Below are 21433 nucleotides of genomic sequence, written 5' to 3' on the forward strand. Positions count from 1 at the left end.
ATATCTGTTAGTTCCTTTTGTGGTCTGATTGCTGTTGCTGGGCCTTCTGGTACTATGTTGGAGGAATGTTCCCTCTATCCCTATACTCTGAAGAGTTTTAATCAGGGAGGGATGCTGTATTTTGTCAAATGATATTTGTGCATCAATTGAGAGGACTATGTGGTTCTTGTCTCTTTTCTTATTTATGTGTTCTATCGCACTGATTTATTAGGACTGCTGAGCCACCCTTAAATCCCAGGGATAAGTCCCACCTGGTGGTGATGGCTAATACTTTTAATGTACTGTTGCATTATATTAGCCAGGATCTTGTTGAGAATTTTGACATCCAATTCATCAGGGATATTGGCCTGAAATTCCCGTTTTTGATAGGGTCATTGCCTGGTTTAGGGCTTAAGCACATGCTGGCCTCATAGAAAAAGTATGAAAGTTTGTGGAGCATAACAAATAGCATGGAGGACAAGGGGTGTTAGAGAGGAGTAGGGAATTTGGGTAAATTGGAAGGGGAGGTGAACCATGAGAGACTATGGACTCTGAAAAACAATCTGAGGGGTTTGAAGTGGTGGGGGGGTGGGAGGTTGGGGTACCAGGTGGTGGGTATTATAGAGGGTACGGCTTGCATGGAGCACTGGGTGTGGTGAAAAAATAATGAATAATGTCTTTCTGAAAATAAATAAATTGGAAAAAAAATAGTGTAAAAAAAATAATTCTAAATGGAGTTCTTCAAATGGAAATGAAAAGACACCAATTAATGATGTGAAAACATATGTGCCAGTTCCTAATGGTGCATGGGAGAAGAATGAGGTACAAAGAAGTCAGTTGTAAGAGAGAGGGAGCAGGGGATGACAGCTGAGAGGACTGTGGCCCCAAACAATTCCTCATTCCTGTATCTATTAGATACAAGATATCAGCCACCAAAGGAGAAGAAGAAAGTTACACATTAGTCAAGGTCTTGTAGGTAAACAAGAAGGAATGTGAGTCATACATTGATCATAAGTCCTTTTTATTTTTTAAATTTAAACATTATTTTATTTTTTCAGGCTTCCAAGATTCATTGTTTATGCATCACAGCCAGTGCTCTGTGCAATAACGTGCCCTTCTTAATACCCACCGTGAGGCTCAGCCAACCCTCCAAGCCCCTCCCCTCCAAAACCCTCAGTTTGTTTCTCAGAATCCAGTCTCTCATGGTTCCCCTCCCCCTCCAATTTCCCTCTAAATCACTTCTCTCCATCTCCCCATGTCCTCTATGTTATTCCTTATGCTCCACAAGTAAGTGAAACCATCTGATAACTGACTCTGTCTGCTTGACTTATTTCACTCAACAAAATTTCCTCTGGTTCTGTCCATGTTGATACAAAAGTTGTGTATTCATCCTTTCTGATAGAGCCATAATACTCCATAGTATATATAGACCATATCTTCTTTATCCATTCGTCTGATGAAGGGCATCTTGGCTCTTTCCACAGTCTGGCAACTGTGGCCATTGCTGCTATGAACATTGGTGTATGGATGACCCTTCTTTTCATGACATCTGTATCTTTGGGGTAAATACCCAGTAGTGCAATGGCAGGGTGATAGGGTAGCTCTACTTTTAATTTCCTAAGGAATCTCCACATTGTTTTCCAAAGTGGCTGCACCAACTTGCTTTCCCAAAAACACTGTAAGAGGGTTCCCCTTTCTCCACATCCTCTCCAACATTTCTTGTTTCCTGTCTTGTTAATTTGGGCCATTCTAACTGGTGTAAGGTGATATCTCACTGTAGTTTTGATTTGAATCTCCCTGATGGCTAGTGATAATGAACATTTTTTCATGTGTCTGTTAGCTATTTGTGTGTCTTCTCCGGAGAATTGTTTTTTAATGTCTTCTGTCCATTTTTTGACATGATTATCTGGTTTGGGGGTGTTGAGTTTGAGGACTTCTTTATAGATCTTGGATATCAGACCCTTGTCTGTAGTGTCACTTGAGAGTATCTTCTCCCATTCTGGGTTGCCTCTTTATTTTGTTGACTGTTTCCTTTGTTGTGCAGAAGGTTTTGATCTAGATGAAGTCCCAAAAGTCCATTTTCGCTTTTGTTTCCTTTGCCTTTGGAGACATGTCTTGAAAGTAGTTGCTGTGGCCAGTGTCAAAGAGGTTACTGCCTATGTTCTCCTCTAGGATTTTGATAGATTCCTGCCTCATGCTGAGGTCTTTTATCCATTTCGAGTTTATCTTTGTGTAAGAGAATGGTGTAGGAGAATGGTTTGGTTTCTTTCTTTTATACATAGCTGTCCAATTTTCCCAGCACCATTTATTGAAGAGACTTTTTTCCCACTGGATTTTTTTCCTGCTTTGTTGAAGATTAGTTGACCATAGAGTTCAGGTCCATATCTGGGCTCTGTACTCTGTTCCACTGGTCTATGTGTCTGTTTTTGTACCAGTACCATGCTGTCTTTGTGATCACAGCTTTGTAGGAAAGCTTGAAATCAGGCAACATGATGCCCCCAGTTTTGTTTTTCTTTTTCCTTAGCAATTTGGGGTCTCTTCTGGTTCCATACAAACTTTAGGATTGTTTGTTTCAGGACTCTGAAAGATGCCAGTGGAATTTTGATCAGGATGGCATGAAAGTATAGATTGCTCCAGGCAGTATAGACATTTTAACAATGTTTATTTTTCTGATCCATGAGCATGGAATGCTTTTCCATCTTTTTGTGTCTTCTTTAATTTCTTTCATGAATGTTCTGTAGTTCCTCGAGGACAGATCCTTTACCTCTTTGGTTAGGTTTATTCCCAAGTATCTTATGTTGTTCAGCATAGTACTAGAAGTCCTAGCAACAGCAACTAGACAACAAAAAGAAATAAAAGGTATTCAAATTGCTGAAGAAGAAGTCAAACTCTCTCTCTTCGCACATGACATGATCCTTTATATGGAAAACCCAAAAGACTCCACCCCCAAACTACTAAAACTCATAGAGCAATTCTGTAATGTGGCAGGATACGAAATCAATGTACAGAAATCAGCTGCTTTCATATACACTAACAATGACAATATAGAAAGGGAAATTGGAGAATCAATTCCATTTACTATAGCACCAAGAGCTGTAATGGGAACTTTTTTAAAAAAGATTTTATTTATTTATTTGTCAGAGAGAGAGAGAGAGAGAGAGAGAGAGATTGTGAGCACAGGCAAACAGAGTGGCAGGCAGAGGCAGAGTGAATAGCAGGCTCCCTGCCGAGCAAGGAGCCCGATGTGGGACCTGATCCCAGAACACTGGGATCATGACCTGAGCCGATGGCAGCCGCTTAACCAACTGAGCCACCCAGGTGTCCCCCATAATGGGTTCTTTTAATGAGCAATCTTTTTTTTTTTTTTTGAGCAATCATTTTTAATGCTTTTATTTAGTGGTTATGTCCTTACTTACAGTGATATACTTATACTATTATATTCTTATTAATCAAGTTGAGAGAATCCTTATAGAGTTAACTGTTTTAACTGGTGGGGATTTATTGATTTTGGAACACACACACACCTCTTCTCCTCCACTCTTCCCGATAGAATATAGGGAAGATATATTGCTAATTTAAGTGATCAGAAACCAGTACTTCTATGAATACACTCATTATTGTATACTTTTTAAAACATTTTTCTAGATGCTCTTTTTTTCTTTGCCAGAATTCCATCCACCTAACTTTAGTTCCTCTAAATGTTCTACCATATTTTGTGTTCTAGTTGTCTTCCTCCCCTTTATTCCTTGAGGGCCTTGGAGTTGACTTGAGGTCCTGTATTCCTTTGCTCTAGACTGCTGGCCTGACTCTTCCCCAGACCTGTTATTTAGCTGCCATTTGGGAACACTCCTTCACCATTTTTTTTTTTTTTTTCAGGTTGAATCTACCAAGTCAGGTTACCATAACTTTCTTTTTCATGATCAGCTTATTATTTTGTTGAAGCATATTGTCAAGTAGAATTCTTAGAAAAGATAGGTCTGAGGAGAATTTATTTGAATTCATGCATTTAGAAAAATATCTGTATTTTACCTCATACTCGCCAGGTAATTTTGCAGAGTGGAGAATTAATTGCTGACAATCATTTTCTCTCATATTTTTTGAAGGTTTTGGTCTGCTGTCCTCTAGCATACAGGGTTACCAAGAGAAACTTGATGTTATTCTTATTTTTTGGAAGATAACCTGTATTTTCTCATTTGTGTTATTCAGATTTAGTGTTACAGAATTTCTAATAATGTTCCCTACATCTTTTTGTTTTGTTTTGTCTTTCAGTATGTTGGACATTCAGTGGGGATTTTCTTTTTTTTTTTTTTTTTTTTTTTTGAGGTTTAAGGAATTCTTTTTTTTTCCAATTTATTTATTTTCAGAAAAACAGTATTCATTATTTTTTCACCACACCCAGTGCTCCATGCAAGCTGTGCCCTCTATAATACCCACCACCTGGTACCCCAACCTCCCACCCCCCCCGCCACTTCAAACCCCTCAGATTGTTTTTCAGAGTCCATAGTCTCTCATGGTTCATCTCCCCTTCCAATTTACCCAAAAGCACATACCCTCCCCAATGTCCATAACCCTACCCCCCTTCTCCCAACCCCCCTCCCCCTAGCAACCCACAGTTTGTTTCGTGAGATTAAGAGAAACCATCAGTGGGGATTTTCAATATAAAAATTGGTGTTTTGGGATGCCTGGGTAGCTCAGTTGGTTAAGCATCTGCCTTCAGGTCAGCTCATTATCCCAGGGTCCAGGGATGGAGTCCCACATGGGGCTCCTTGCTTAGCAGGGAGTCTGCTTCTCCCTCTCCCTCTGCCCCTCCCCCTGCTTGTGACAATGCGCTCTCTCTCTCTCTCTCTCTCTCTCTCTAACAAACAAACAAACAAAATAAATAAGTAAACTTGTGTTTCAATTTCTGGGAAATTCTCTAATATTATTTCTCTGATAATTTTCATCTTCCATTTCTTCTTTTTCACTTCTGAAACTCCTATCAGCAGGGAAAACCAGTGTCTAATTCTTGTTTTACAGATGCAAAACTTCTCAACTCTCTCTGAGGATTTTATCTGTGGCCTCAGAGATCATCTCTTCTCTGAAATCCCTCAGTTTTCCTAGAGAAGAGACCCTCTGGAGAATGGGCATGTAGGTTTCCAGGATTTTACATCTAGGCTGTGGAAGGCAATGGTGGACATAGTACTTTACATACAAACTTTTAACCAAAGCCTTGTGTCAGGCCTGTCTTTCAACTCTACCCATCTGATATCTTCAGGATTGAGCATTTTCAGGATTTGATGGAGGAAATTTTCACTCTTCTTTTTTGTATTCCTTCTATGAGTGATGTGATCTATGTTTGTTCCCACCTTCATTAATCAACTGCCAGAATCTTCTGACTGCCTTCTTTAACTGGACTTTTTTTGGTGTGGGGGGGGGGAATATTTGTTCCTTATGTCCACACCCTTTTTCAGCCATTTCTTTTATTCCTTTACTAAAAATGTAGTGTAATCTCATATTTATATTATATTCTATGCTATGATCCCGTACTATGCTATTTATTTTGTTGCTCAAATTGTTCCAGCTCTGGTTACCGAAAGCTCTTTTATGCTTCTTTGTGGGTTCAAGACCAGGAGCTGGATGTGCTACTGGGATATCATTGTTTCTAGGCCTCCCTGCAGACTGAGCTAGGTAATACATGTAGCATACAAACCCATGTAGACACACATGTCTATACTTGTTTTTGTATCTATGTGTATTTATATGAAGTTAAACTTGAGTTCATACTGATGTTCCTGATTCTAATGTAGTACTACTGGTTCATTCAAGGTGAGGCATTTTTAACATTTTATTTTACTTTTTAAGGATTTATTTATTTATCTTAGAGAGAGACAGAGAACACAAAGTGGGGAGGGGCAGTGGGAGAGTGAGAGAGAAAATCTCAGGGAGACTTCCTGCTGGGCTTGGAGCTGATTGTGAAGCTTGATCTCATGACCCTGAGATGATGACTTGAGCTAAAATCAAGAGTCAGATACTAAACCAACGGAGCCACCCATGCACTCCTATTTTAAAAATTATAATTTTTAAAATTTTGAAATTTATTGAATCCATTAATCCATTCTCCTCAAAGTTTCTCTAAATTCTAAATAAACACCCAAGTTATTACTAATTAGCAGTTTAAAATTAATCCTAAATTTATTTTAGTACATTGTAGACTTATTAACATGTTTCCTTTGTTACGAGCATTTGTCATGAGTATTTGAGCACAAGCATAAATGCCTGTTTGGGGACTTGGAGCATGTTGACTTTTTTAGAATTATCACACAAGTTTATTGTTTACAGTTGCTTGCATTTAGTGAAATGCATGTTCTTAGCCTCTTCATTTAAGCAAGAAATATTGCAACCACAGGTTTCACATCTTCCTGCTTGAGGAAGAATTACATGCTAATAATATTCTTCTGACTCTACAAAGAACATTGGCTTGCATTTCTACCTTCTAGAACACAAAGATGTTGATTACATTGGCCAACCATCTGGGTTTGCCTGAAACTGAGTTTTCCTGGGATGTGGAACTTTCAGTGCTAAAACTGGAAAATTCCTGAGCAAACAGGGAAGAGTTTGTTTAAATATTAATCTCTAGAAAGCAATTCTTAGACAATGAAGTACAGTTATAGAGTTTTTGGAAGTTAGAGGTTACTTTTATAGAGCATAGCAATGATCTTTGAAGGCCAGGTGTTTTAGGAGATGTATTTGTCAGAAATTACATTTGTAAGTTGAATTTTGTGTCACAAAACTAAATCTGCTTTTCTGCAACTGTAGAGGAAGAGACAATATTTTCTTCTCATTATCATTTGAAAAATTTTCTTAGTGGGAATTCAAAGAACCTACAGTTTCAAGGCCAAGTGCTGGAATTGCATTAATAAACATTAAGGGAATAAAGCCTGGCCTGAAAGGCTCAGACAGGCAATAGAGAAAGAAAACAGGGCAGGCAACACTTTGTACCAACATTACCCCTTACTTACATCCAGTTGGTGATGTATGTGATTGATTCAATGGTAATTCCTTGACAAACATGGAATAACTAATTATTATTTTGTTTCTGAGATTACAACTTCCTTTTGGAGCTGGCTAAATAATGCCTTTGCCATGATCGCAACATAGCAATAGTGACAAATACTGCTATAAAGCATATTACAATAACTCTTTGAATTGTATTTTAATTAAAAATCATTGATTTGTAGCCATCCTAGACACAATAGTGAGGCAATTCTCTCATGGTGAAATGATTGCATCTCAGAAGTTTGAAGGAAAAAGAAAAACCAGGTATGAGAGAGAGCTGAAGGAAGTAAGCGTGGGAACAGAAGTTCCATCGTCTATCCAGAAGTACATGGGGATGGCATAGTGCCTCAGCGTCCTGACGAGCTGCTATTTAGTTAGTTTTATGGATATTCTGTGTTTTTTAAAAAGATTTATTTATTTGAGAGGGAGAGCAGGGGGAGGGGCAGAGGGAGAGAATCTCCAAACAGACTCCCTGCTGAGTGCAGAGTCCAAAGAGGTGCTCCATCTCAGAACCCATCAGATCACAACTTGGGACAAAATCAACAGTTGGACTCTCAACAATCTGACCCACCAGGCACCTCATGTGATACTGTGTTTACTTTCTTGTTATTATAGTCTTTAATAAAGCACTGGCAAATCTTCAGGTTTTTTTTTTCTTTTTCTTTCTGTGCTTTTGGTTACTAATGGTGGTCAGTACTTGGAGCCAATAAGGTGGTAGTAGGAATGCTCAAGGGGAATTTTGAGGTAAGAGCTGGGACTCCCCTCCCAAGAGGAAATTGTTTTCTCTTTTTTTAAAATGACTTTTAAAATAATTTTTATTATGTTACGTTAGTCACCATACAGTATATGATTAGTTTTTGAGGTAGTGTTCCATGATTAACACCCAGGCATCCATGCAATCCATGCCCTCCTTAATACCCATCACTGGGCTAACAAATCCCCCTAGTCCCACCCCTCTAAAAACCTCAGCTTGATTTCTGGAGTCCATAGTCTCTCATGGTTAATCTTCCACTCTGATTCCTGCCCCCTCCTCATTTTTCCCTTCCTTCTCCTAATGTCCTCCATGCTATTCTTTATGTTCCACATATGAGTGAAACAATATAACTGTCTTTCTCTGTTGATTTATTTCACTTAGCATAATCTCCTCCAGTTCCATCCATGTTGATGCAAATGATCGGTATTCATCCTTTCTGAAGCCTGAGTAATAGTCCATTATTTATATACACCACATATGTTTTGAGTTCTTTTCTTTTCTTTTTTTCAGTGTTCCAAGAGTCATTGTTTATGCATCACACCCTGTGCTCCATGCAATAAATGCCCTCTTTATACCCAATACCAGGCTCACCCATCCCTCCACCCTCTCCCTTCCAAAAGACACAGTTTATTTTTCAGAGTCCACAGTCTCTCATGGTTCATCTCCCCCTCTGCTTTCCCCCAATCACTATTCCTTTCCTTGTCCTAATATCCTCTATGTTATTCGTTATGCTCCACAAGTAAGTGAAACCATATGATAACTGACTTTCTCTGCTTGATCTATTTCACTCAACATAATCTCCTCCAGTCCCATCCATGTTGATACAAAAGGTGGGTATTCGTCCTTTCTGATAGAGGTGTAATATTCCATGGTATATATGAGCCATATCATACTTTTTAAGATTTTTAATTTATTTATTCGACAGAGAGAGAGAGAGAGAGAGACAGCAAATGTCTGTTCATGTCTTCCGCCCACTTTTTAACATGATTATCTGTTTTTTGGGTGTTGAGTTTGAGGAGTTCTTTCAAGACACATCTCCAAAGGCAAAAGAAACAGTCAATAAAACTAAGAGGCAACCCACAGAATGGGAGAAGATATTCGCAAATGACACCACAGACAAAGAGCTGATATCCAAGATCTATAAAGAACTACTCAAACTCAACACTCAAAAAACAGATAATCATGTCAAAAAATGGGCAGAAGGCATGAACAGATATTTCTCCTAAGAAGACATACAAATTGCAAATAGACACATGAAAAAATGTTCATCATCATTATCCATCAGGGAGATTGAAATCAAAACCACCTTACACCAGTTAGAATGGCCATAATCAACAAGACAGGAAAAAAGGAAGTGTTGGAGAGGATATGGAAAAAGGGGAACACTCTTACAGTGTGGTTGGGAATGCAAGTTGGTGCAGCCCTTTTGGAAAACAGTGTGGAGGTTCCTTAAGAAATTAAAGATAGAGTTACCCTATGACCCTGCAATTGCACTACTGTGTATTTACCGTAAAGATACAGACGTAGTGAAAAGAAGGGCCATCCATACCCCAATGTTCATAGCAGAAATGGCCGCAGTCGTCAAACTGTGGAAAGAGCCAAGATGCCCTTCAACAAACAAATGGATAAAGAAGATGTGGTCCATATATACAATGGAGTATTATGCCTCCATCAGAAAGGATGAATACCCAACTTTTGTGTCAACATGGATGAGACTGGAGGATATTATGCTGATTGAAATAAGTGAAGCAGAGTCAATTATATGGTTTAACTTACTTGTGGAGCATTAGGAAAAACATGGAGTACATTGAGAGAAAGAGAAGAGAACGGAGTTGGGGGAATTTGGAGGGGGAGATGAACCACGAGAGCCTGTGGACTCTGAGATACAAACAGAGTTTTGGAGGGGATGGAATAGGGGTGGAAAAGCCTGGTGGTGGGTATTAAGGAGGGCATGTATGGCATGGAACACTGGGTGGTGATGCCTAAAAAACAAATCTTGGAACACTGAACAAATAAAATAAAACTAAAAAAAAAAAAAAAACTCAACATTACTTGGCATCAGGGAAATACAAATCAAAACTACAATGGGTGTGGTGCATAAACAATGAATTCTAGTACACTGAAAAGAAATTAAAAAAGAAAAAAACCCACAATGAGATACCACACCAGTCAGAATAGCTAAAATGAAGTCTGGAAATGAGCGAAGTTGGCAAGGATGCAGAGAAAGTGGAACCCTCCTGCACTGTTGGGGGGAAGGCAAACTAGTGCAGTAATTCTGGAAAAAGTTGAAAATAGACCCACCCTACAATCCAGCAATTGCACTACTAGGTATCTACTCTAAAGATACAAATACAGTGATCCGAAGGGGCATGTGTACCCCAATGTTTATAGCAGCAATGTCCACAATAGCCAGACAATGGAAAGAGCCCAGATGTCTATCAGCAGATGAATGAATAAAGAATATGTGGTATACTCACACATATATAATATATAATATATAGTATACACATTATATATATTATATATAGTATACATATATATGTAATTAGACAGTATTATGCAAAGTGAAATAATTCAATCAGAAAAGACAATTATCATATGACCTCATTCCTGTGGAATTTAAGAAACAACACAGATTGGAAACATCTATAGTGCCCATGTCTATAACATGAATCTGTCTAAAACCAGACAATGCCAGATTTTTCAGGAGCTCACATCCTAAGCCACCAGCTCCAATGACTAGAATTTTACATGTACCTAACAAAAAACTGGAGAGATTAACTGCTTGGTTCGATATCAGGGTGTGTGAAGGGTTCAGATAGCTCAAGGAACTTCTTACATGGTTCCAGTGACCTTCCCAGTCTCCAGTGTCCCCATATCCACCATCAACAGCCATTTTCTCAGCCAGCAGCTCCTCTAGTCTCCTTCTTTTCTTCTCTGGCCCCTCACCTTCTGCCATATTATTCTCTCCACATGTGGGTTTTCTGTGAGCCTGGTTACATAGCCCCCTATGTGAGCTTAGTCACATCATCCCCTACCCATTTTCCTACTTAGTCTTGCCTGTCCTTTATTCAGTCTCATGAGTTACTAACACTGGTGAAGTTCTCTCAGAGATTTTGTCCATGTTTAGGAATACTTCAAAAGAATAGGTCTTCTGGTATCAGGAAGAGTGACTGACATTCCCGAGGTCAAAGGAGAATGTAGAGTAACAACAGCATTCTCAAACCGAGCAGCAAGATCTACAAATGGAGCTGAACATCTACTCTGGCCATATACGATCACATTTTCAGGGTAAATGCCACATCTTGTCCTAAGAGCAAGCTCAGCAGCTCCTCTATCTGCATAGAGATTCCTCTCTGTTGGTTTCCCAGAACTTGAACCATACCCAGAATAAGCATACGAGAATATACTACAATTAATCCATGATCTCAGTGATATGCAAAAGCTGATCATTTGATTAAAATCAACAGCATTTCCATGTGAGAAGAGTAAAGCATACAAGGCATTGGGTAAATAACACACCAGATACAGGCAATTCTGTTGCCTTGACTGGTTCTAGTCAAGGAACACTCTCAATAGCATCTTTTTCTCTAGAAGAATACTGTCGGTCTGCTCTTTCTGACTGGTGTGAAGTCCAGCGGTTTTCAAATTCATCACAGGTTGACATGTAAGTTGGATCAGGTGGCAAAAAGGTAATTTCAAAGCCAGTTTTCCAGGTCAAGGTGAACAGAAGAAGAGGGCACATGGGTCACTAAAAGAGATATTATTTATCTTCTACACCTGAGGGGCCGCATCCCAGGTGTCTGGATGAAAGTTCAGGGAAAGAGCCCCAACACAAACACACACACACTGTCCTCCACAGGGTGCAACCCACACTGTCAACACTGCCGCTACCTCCTCTGCTGGCACTGCAGACACCACCCAGATGTGGCTAGGTCTTCCTTCTCTTGGTCCTCCTCTCTCTCTTCCTCCTTAGCCTGTCATCTCATAGCCAGCTCTTCGGGAGGGAGGAAGGCAGACGGGGTATGAAGGGGACAAGCAGAATCCTCATGGAGGATATGGTCACTGACTTAAGTATTTGTAAGTATTTTACTTGTGATTTCCTTCAGCCCGTTTGTTAAGAGTGTTTAATTTCTACCAATTTGTGAATTTTCCAGTTTTCCTTTTGTTGCTGATTTCTAACTGCATCCCGTTGTGGTTGGATAGTTCATGTGATATCTCTCTTACTGATTCTGTTGAGTCTTAATTTGTGGTCCAACATATGGTGCATTCTGGGAATGGCCCCATGTACCCTGGAGAAGAACGTGTATTCTGTTATTTGTGGGTAGAGTGTTCTGTATATGGGAGTCAGATCTAGTCTGTTTTGTTTTTTTTTTTTTAAAGATTTTATTTATTTATTTGACAGAGAGAGATCACAAGCAGGCAGAGAGGCAGGCAGAGAGAGAGAGGAGGAAGCAGGCTCCCTGCTGAGCAGAGAGCCCGATACGGGACTCGATCCCAGGACCCTGAGATCATGACCTGAGCCGAAGGCAGCGGCTTAACCCACTGAGCCACCCAGGCGCCCTAGTCTGTTTTTTAATGTTGCTCAAGCCCTCTGTTTCCTTAATTTTCTTCTGCTTGTTGCTCTATCCAATTTTGAGAATGGGATAGTGAATTCTCCAACTATTATTGTGGGTCTCTCTACTTCTGCATTTCATTCTATGAAGCTTAACTTCATAGATTTTGTTGATCTGTTTAAGTGCTACTCATTTATAATAGTTACATCTTCATGTTCTGTTGAAACGTGTGTTCACATTTACTGTTCTTTTTGTCTCTTCTAAATATTTTTTATTTTAATTCTATTTTGACTGATATTAGTAGAAACACTCCAGTTTTCTTTTGGTTATTTTGTGCACGGAATACATTTTCCCATCCTTTCACTGTTGAAGTATTTGTGGTTTTTGATAAAGTGAGTGTCTTCTAAATACATATAGTTGGATCATCCCTCTGTCACTATTCTGCCAAGCTCTATGCTTTGATTGGAGTATGTTTATGTTCATGTCTTTCTTGAATTTGGGTGAGTTTTCAGCCATTATTTCTTCAAACAATCTCTCTTTCTTACCTTTTTCTTTCTTTTCTGTCCGCAACTCCCCAGATGCTGGTTGGTTCCCTATATGTATGTCAGTGCTCCCTAGTAGGCTCTCTTCCCTTTTCTTCAGTTGTTTTCATTTTGTTCCTCAGACTTGATCATTTCAATGGTCCTCCCTTCAAGTTCCGTGATTCTTTCTTCTACTTGCTGAAATCTGCTCTTGAACACCTCTAGTAAAACTTTCATTTGAGTTATTGTCGATATCAGCACTGGAATTTCCTTTTAGTTTCTTTTTGTGTGTTGTATCTCTTTGTAAATACTTTATTTTACCCGTATCTACTTATCTTGACTTCTTTAATTCTCAGAGCATCATACAGACAGTGGATTTAAAGTACTTGTCCAGAGGGATGTCTGGGTGGCTCAGTTGGTTAAGCCGCTGCCTTTGGCTCAGGTCATGATCCCAGGGTCCTGGGATCGAGTCCCACATTGGGCTCCTTGCTCAATGAGAAGCCTGATTCTCTCTCTGCCTCTGCCAGCCACCCAGCCTGCTTGTGCTCTCCCTCTGATAAATAAAGTACTTGTCCAGTAAGTCCACCATTGGATCTTCCATACGAACACTTTCTGCTTTTTTTCTTTTTTTTTCTTTTTTAACTTGGAATGGGCCATGTTGTCCTGTTTCTTTGTACACTTTGTTTGTTGTTATTTTTGAAAATGGGTCATCTCAATCTTATGATGTGGTAACTCTGAAAGTCAGATTCTCCCGTCAACATGTTTGTTGTTTGTTTTAATTTCCTTATTGTTCTAGGCTGTGTGCCAGAAATCAGCCTTACGTATACACATCACCTACCCCATGTCATTTTTGAGTCTACACTTTTTCCTGAACATGTGAGTGCTCACTACATCCCTATTCCTTCCAGCCCCCTCCCTGCCCCCACCTCAGTGCTATTTGGTGAGAATCTGAGAGCAGAGTGGCAATACCTCTTTGTGGTCACAGGGCTGAGGACAGAAACCTGAGCTCCTTTATTCCTGCTCACTCATTACCTCCCCAGTATGTCCCTGACTTATGACAGTAGCACAGGGCCCTACGGAAAGGGGCGATGCATGAATGGTCAGGTTTGGCTTGTAAAGTGTTTCCCAACAATCTACACCGATATTGAGCTTTCCTCCCCACTGAGTGCCCAGGGACTCTGGCTTTAGGGAACAGAGAGGTCTCCAAGCCAGAACTATTGATTCCCAGATCTGCAGCCAGCCCCACAAATATGCTGGATGCTCTGGTAAACACACTGCCACTTTCCATGGAGATGACTTTGGACATGAGTTCCTGTCACTCATTCCTACTGCTGTCTCTGATGCTAGAGACTGTGATACTGGCTCTTTCCTCAGTGATGTCAAGTGATGTGAATGCCAGAATCTTCAGTCCTGACCACCTCAGGTCCCACTGTCTGCTACCCTTAACAGCTAGACAGGAGCTCTGCTACTCAACCTCAAATCTCATTTCTACCCTAATGGCTGATCTGGGGATTTGAGGATGGCTCACCATGTGCTCCAAAGGGCCTGAAGCCCTGCTGCTGAGTCAATGACCTACAACATAATTAAAACCCAAGCTCAAGACATCTCAGAGGCATCTGGTGGTTAGGTGCTACCTGTCTATACCACCCATGTGTTTGGAATATGAGTGTAGGAGGTACTCTTCATATTCCTGGTTCCTTCTTCAGGCAACCAAGACCAATACGTACGTACTAAACCCATATAGGAACTTGTGCAGGTGCATGGACGTGCACGCATGCGTGCACACACGCGCGTACACACACACACACACACACACTTCAAAAAGAACTCCCCATGCCAAATGCCTATACTCTTTCCTCTTACAAGCTCCAAGTCCAAGTTTAAGGAATTCTGATCACTTCTTTCTTTCTTTCTTTCCTTAAGTATATTCCATAAATGCCTCTGGGCCAAACTCTGTTAGGCCTGGTAATCATTTAATGCCACAGACACAGCACATATTGTCCTAATGCTTCCCATCTCACAGGAAAGACAGACAATAAATAAAACGTAATAACAGTAGTACATTAGACATTTCTGTTACCTATTGCTAGATAACAAAAAAATCTCCAAATAATACAGCCACCTTTTTTTTCTCTCTCATTGTGTGAGTCAGCTAGGCCCAGCAACAGCTCTTCTGCTCTGTGTGACATTGGTTGGGGCTATAGTTATCTGGAGATCTGAATGGTCTAGAATATTCTAAAATATGTTGCCTCTCAATGGGGAGTGTACTGAGGCTGTTAAATGCTGCTTGCTGCCATTATGGCCCGTCGGTGCCATCTGGTGTTAATCCAGGTCTTGAAGGCTCACAAGCTCAGGGAGGAAAGAAAAACCAGCAGAAGGCCATCTGGTGCCAAATATTGCTTTGTGTGCTCTCAGGACTTCCTCAGTTGTCTAAATTCAGCTTTGCCTTTCTCTGAAGGAGGATAACACCCTCACTATTTTCTCTCTCACACTTCTTTTCTCAGCTTGTGCTAGTCTTCAGCTGCCCTACATGATCCCTCAGCACTGTCACCTGGGCCTGCTTCCACCAACCACAAGATAGGAGCAGGAATGGGCCCTGGGACCAAGAACAGCACTCTGGAGCAGAAACTCAAAGCCTTCCCTTGTCTCAAGCCCCAACCCGTCTCAAGCCCCAAGGAGCACAGGGCATCCCTGAAGGACAGGTCCTATTACCTCTTCCCTGAGGCCAGGCAGTCGTCACAAACACAGCACCTTCTCTCCATGGGTGTCTGGATCCCCACTTGCATAACCACCTGTGCACCAGGGCTGTTGTCTGCTTGTTGGCCATGCTCACTACAGCACCGACCCCACCTGCAGCTCAGCCTCCTCTCTCCCCTCCCCTGAGCCAGCAGCTCTTAACTGGAAGGCACATCAGAAAGCTCAGATGACTGGCAGGCAGTCTAGAAAGAGAGGTTGCAGTGGGGACTGTACATGACCTGACTCAGGAAAATCCCATGCTCACAGCCCTCCACTCTCATGCCTGACTCAGCTTTCAGGTACGCTAGCCCTTCCTTCCTCCTTCTTGGTCCACTTGTACCTGGAATCACAGGTCCTCCCCAAATGCTGCTTGGCTGAGGCTGCCAGAGCCTGCTTGCCCCTTTCCTAGCATTGACTCCCCAGGCAATTCAGCCAGTGCCTCTTACAACCTTCTTGTAAATGAGGTGTAGGGGATTCTTGAGACCCCATCTCTGAGGCTATCTATCCACCCTCTGCATCCTGAAACTGCCACTGTCACCCCCTCTCCTGCACCTTTCCACCTGGAAATGCCCCTGGACCAACCTTGCTGAGCCTGAGGGTAGAGAGAAGTAGGGACCAGCTCAGAAGAGGGCGTCTCAGCCTCCACTACCCAATCCTCATCCAGAGTAAGAAGAGTCATGCTCACCACTCAAGGATCCCAGGGATCTTGGCTTTGAATGGGGCTAAGGGTGTATATGTACATGTGGCTCCCACTCTCTCAGCATTCTGACTTCAGCTCCTGTTACAGAGGCTTGTCGTGCCCTCCATATTGTGCACACCCGAGGGACTGCCCCTATCCCAGGAGAGCCCCGCCCATATCCCAGGAGAGCCCCGCCCATCCCACCCACTGCTCATATTTCTCACTTGGGCTCCCGCAGCTCTTGTTGACTTCTTGTTCTTAGAGAGAGGACTCTGCAAAAATGACAATAAGGAAACCAGCAGCAATAAGAAGGTTGTTACTCCATTCTGATACACCAGGGCCTTTCCTGGAAAAGGGTCTTATATTGACCTGGCTACCCCAGGAGCACAGAACTGCTTTCTTCTCCCCACCCTGCCTCCTGTCCTGACCAGGCCCAGAATGTGAGGTCACAGGGTGTGCACTGCAGTTCCCTGTGCCTTCCATGTAGCAAGTGAACCTCTGGTCCTCTCTCTAAGGAATCCTTATAGCCACACACATCCAGTAGGTCCCATTCCCACTAGGCACGACTCCCCTAAACTGCTGGGCATACTGCTCAGGGAGATATTCCTGGGAGAGAAATAGAACACCCAGCCTGTCAGGCTGGACTTCCCCTCCAAAGTCTGGCTGCAGGTCATGTTCAGTGTTGGGAGCACTGGAGAAGAAAGCACAGAGCCATTGAGGTACAGGGTTAGCCCTGCTCCCCTCTAAGGGAGAGAGAGAGAGAGGTCAGGGCTGTTTCTCTTGCCTTTCCACCTCTGGCTGAAGCTCTCATTCTCCAAATCTGTTCTGCTTCATAGGACCTAGTTCCTTTGGACAGGCATGTTGTTGGACCCGGGATCCAGGCCTCACTCTGTTGGATCCATGAGTTGATGCTTGGGGGTGGGACATGATGGGTGGGTTCTTGGGCTGAGGGCACTATAAGGGAACAACTTTTTTTGACAGTGAGGCTAGGGCTTCCTCTCTTGCCTGACGCTCATCTTCTCTGGTTCAGGTTTCTGCAGGAGGACCACTGCCTCCCTGGACTATTGCCACTAGGAGGAATCACTACTTCTTCCTGTCCTCCTCCTTATTCTTTTCCTCCTTCTTCTCCTCTTCCTTCTCATTCTCCTCCTTCTTCCTCTTCTTTTTTATTTTATTTATATTTATTTATTCATTGATTGATTGATTGGTTTATAGAACAAGAGATTTCATGAGCAGGCAGAGGAGCAGAGAGAGAGAGGGAGAAAGAGAATCCCACAGACTCTGCACCGAGCATGGAGCCGCACACTGGGCTTAAACTCACAACCTTGAGATCATCAGCTGAGCTGAAATCAAGAGTTGGATTCAACCAGCTGAGCCTCCCAGATACCCCTGGGAGGATTCACTTCTGTCTCCACATTATTGGTGTCTCTATCCTTTATTCAGAGGCTTTCTTAGGACAGGTGGATCACAGTACAATGCACCAGCAGAACCTATGTGCATTCCATCAGACAAAGAAAGCTTCCTTGGACAGGGCTGTAGGGGGGAGGCTCAATGGGTCCAGCAGAGAAGAAAATCTGTGCCCCAGGGGTGAACCATTTCTGTCAAAGAAACTCATCCAGGACTCCAGATATTTCTGCTACTTCCACAAAGCTCTCCCTGTATATGGGCTGAGATCCTAGCTGTGACAGCCATTTACATGCAAGGACTTCTTGATTTCCATAGCCAAGGTTTGAGCAGAGGACCAGGGAAGTGTCCATCCATGGATCTTCAGGTCAGAAGAGAAGAAGAGCTCCCCATTATAGTGGAAATGCCTGAAGACCTTGGTGTTGTTGTCTTCTCAGCTTTTCCAGGCCCAGATCTCCTAGACGGAATGCGAACTGGCCACTATCCAGCAGTGACTTCTCTCATCCTGTGTCCCTCTGCTTTCCTTTCCCCAGTGACAACTCCAACCAGAGGGGCCCCTCCCTGTTCTCCTCCATGCCTTCTCTGTGCTGGCTGAATAATGGTCCCTATAGGCTAAAATCCATAGACAGTCAATCCTCACCCCCACTCCCAGGCAAATCCAGGGAAAGAGACAGATCTCTGCTCTCTGCCCTGAACTTTCCTGGGCAAATCTTCCATCCCGCCCCTGCTCCAACCCCCTCTCACCTCCTTTCTGTGCCTGCAGGGCTAGATGTCTGCCAGAGTCATTCTGAGGCTCCTCTGTTACCTTCCAAGTCCTTCGACTCTGTGTGTCACGTCTCAGGTCCCAGGAATTCCTCTTCCCACGGTCCCCGTGGCTTTGACATGTCTTTCTCACTGTCATGGTGCATGAAGGCCTGACCATTCAAGCGTCTCTCCTGAAAATTCTCTGATGCACAGATCCATTCTAGGACACCACCATGAGGTTAAAATGAAGACCATGGGACTCTGGGCAGGAAATAGAACATGAATGAAACTTCTTCCTGCAAGTAACTGCATGTCAAATGTTTCTCAGAAAAGGTCTGCTGTGCTGAGCTGCTTGAAGTCTTAAGGATACAGGAAATGCACCTGTACAAGGGACAGGAAGGAGGCTTTCCAATGCAGGCAGAGAGGAAAGGGGGGAAGGAGAATGAAGAAGGACTGGCTGAGGGAGGTGGAGATGGTAGACATTCAGGGACAGGAGCCAGGAGAAGGAGACACAGGCTCCTGTAGGTAGGGGGAGGCTGACCTTCAGGGACCAAGAGAGGAGCAAGAAGGCCATGGTGAAGCAGAGGTCTTATCAGCAAGGAGGGAGGGGAAGTGGGGGGTGGTTAAGTGTGAATGATCTATGACCAGGGGTGACATGGTGCCCAGGAGGGTTATGGTGGAGTGGAGAAACATGGACCATGATGCCTGTGGTGAAGTTTCATCAGGGACTAGGTAGTGCCAAGTGAGGGACGATTAGCGAGGCAGGGGAGCTGTGGAGGGGATTGTGACCACAAGGGTGTTTATGGTAGGCCAGTACTTCTGGGGGAGGGGAAGGTGTGGGCCTAGACTCAAACTGGAAGAGTGGCCTGATGATGCCCCTGGTGGGGAATAGGATGGACCTACCATTGTTCACTGGGGAGAGAGAGTACGCAGGGGTCTCAGAGCTGCTAGGCAGTGAGCCCAAGGGTAGTCTATATTAGAAAGGAGGAGGAACAGACGAGAAAATAGAGCCAAAACTCCATAGTGAACACCTTGGGGAAGGACCTAGATGGTAGGGACCATTCAGGCAGGGATGTGGCAGGTCAGACCCCCCAAAGAGTTTGGGTGGGACAACCATACCTGGAAGGCAGGCAGGGAGAGGCCTGGCTATAGGGAAAGGCTGGAGCTGAGCATGTGTCAGGAACAACCAGTTTGGGGCTACGTGTCAGGAATGAGGCCCACTGGGGTCAAGGAGCCAAAGTCAGGATGTAGGCCAAGGACCTGTGCATTTGGACCTGGAGCAGTTTTCTAGTCAGTGAGGAAGAGGGATGGCAAGAGGCAGCAGGGGAGACTAGTGCTCTGGGTCTGGGAATGGGGGACTGGGTGCCCTGAAAGAACTTAAGTGCAGACTGACAGGAAAGAGGGGGCATAGGCTGAGAGCAAGGAGGAGGAGGGAGGCTGACTGCAAGGGCCCCACAGGAGGAGCTTCTGAGAGAGGAAAGCTTGGTGATGGCCAAGCACGGGGCAACATCTGTGGGAAGGCATTGAAGAATTGCACCAAAAATAATAAAGTGCTTAGGAATAAACTTAACCAAAATGGTGGATAACTTGTACTCTGGAAACTATAAAACACTAATGAATGAAATTGAAAATGGCACAAACAAATGGCAAGAATCCAATCCATGAACTGGAAGAAAAAATATTGTTAAAATTTCTGTTATCCAAATCAATCTACATATTTGATGCAATCTCTATCAAAATACCAACAGTGTTTTTCACAGAGTAGAACAAACAGTCCTGAAATTTGTATAGAACCACAAGAACCATGAGTAGACAAAGCAATCTTGAAATAGAAAAGTGAAACTCGAGGCATCACATTCCAGACTTTAAGTTAGATTACAGAGCTGTAGTAATCAAAGCTGTACGGTACTTCCATAAAAATAGACATATGGATCAGTGGACCAGCATAGAAACTCAGAAGTAAACTCACACTTACATGGTCAACTTGTATTTAACAAATCAGGAACGAATATGTGACAGGAAAAAGACTGTCTATTCAACACATGGTGTTGGAAAAAGTGGACAGCAACATGCAAAAGAATGAAACTGGGCCATCTTCTTATACCATACACAAAAATGAATATAAAATGGATTAAAGACCTAAATGTGAGACCTGAAATCATAAAAATCCTGGAAGAGAGCACAAGCAGTAATTTCTCTGATATCAAGGACAGCAACATTTTTCTAGGTATGACTCCTGAGGCAAGGGAAACAAAAGCAAAAATAAAGGAGTGAGACTACATCAAAATAAAAAGTTCCTGCACAGCAAAGGAAACAATCAACAAAACTAAAAGGCAACCTACAGAATGGGAGAATATATTTGCAAATGACATAACTGATAAAAGGATAGTATCTAAAATATGCAAAGAACTAATGCAATTCAACAAAGAGAAAACAAATATTCCAGTTAACCAATGAACATTAGACATGAATAGACTTGTTTCTACGAAGACATCCATATGGCCAATAGACATTTGAAAAGATGATCAAAATCACTCATCATCAGGGAAATCCAAATCAAAACCACAATGATACATCACCTCTCACCTGTCAACATGGCTAAAATAAAAAACAAAATAAATAGCAGGTGCTGGTGAAGATGTGGAGAAAAAGGAACCCTCTGGCACTATGAATGGGCATGTAAACTGGTATAGCCACTGTGGAAAACAGTATGGAGGTTCTGCAGAAAATTAAAAATAGAATTACCATACGATCCAGAATTTCACTACTGGGTATTTACCCTAAGAATATGAAGACATTAACTCAAAAATCTATGTGCATCCTTAGTTCATTGCAGCACTATTCACAATAGTACCATTATGAAAAGAGCCTACATATCCATCGATAGATGGATGTATTAAGAAGATGTGGTACATTTATGCAATGAAATGTTACTCAGCCATTAAAAAAAAGAATGAAATCTTGCCATTTGCAGCAACATGGATGGATCAAGAGAGTATCATGCAGGCAGAATAGTCTGAGAAAG

General features: G+C 42.4%; 1 pseudogene; it reads right to left on the bottom strand.

Moving 5' to 3' along the window:
* Positions 1–10835: 10835 nt before the first annotated feature.
* On the bottom strand, positions 10836–18982 carry LOC122906524 (annotated as a pseudogene).
* Positions 18983–21433: the final 2451 nt, after the last annotated feature.

This window comes from Neovison vison, chromosome 1, assembly GCF_020171115.1.
Source record: "Neovison vison isolate M4711 chromosome 1, ASM_NN_V1, whole genome shotgun sequence".
Lineage (NCBI taxonomy): Eukaryota > Metazoa > Chordata > Mammalia > Carnivora > Mustelidae > Neogale > Neogale vison.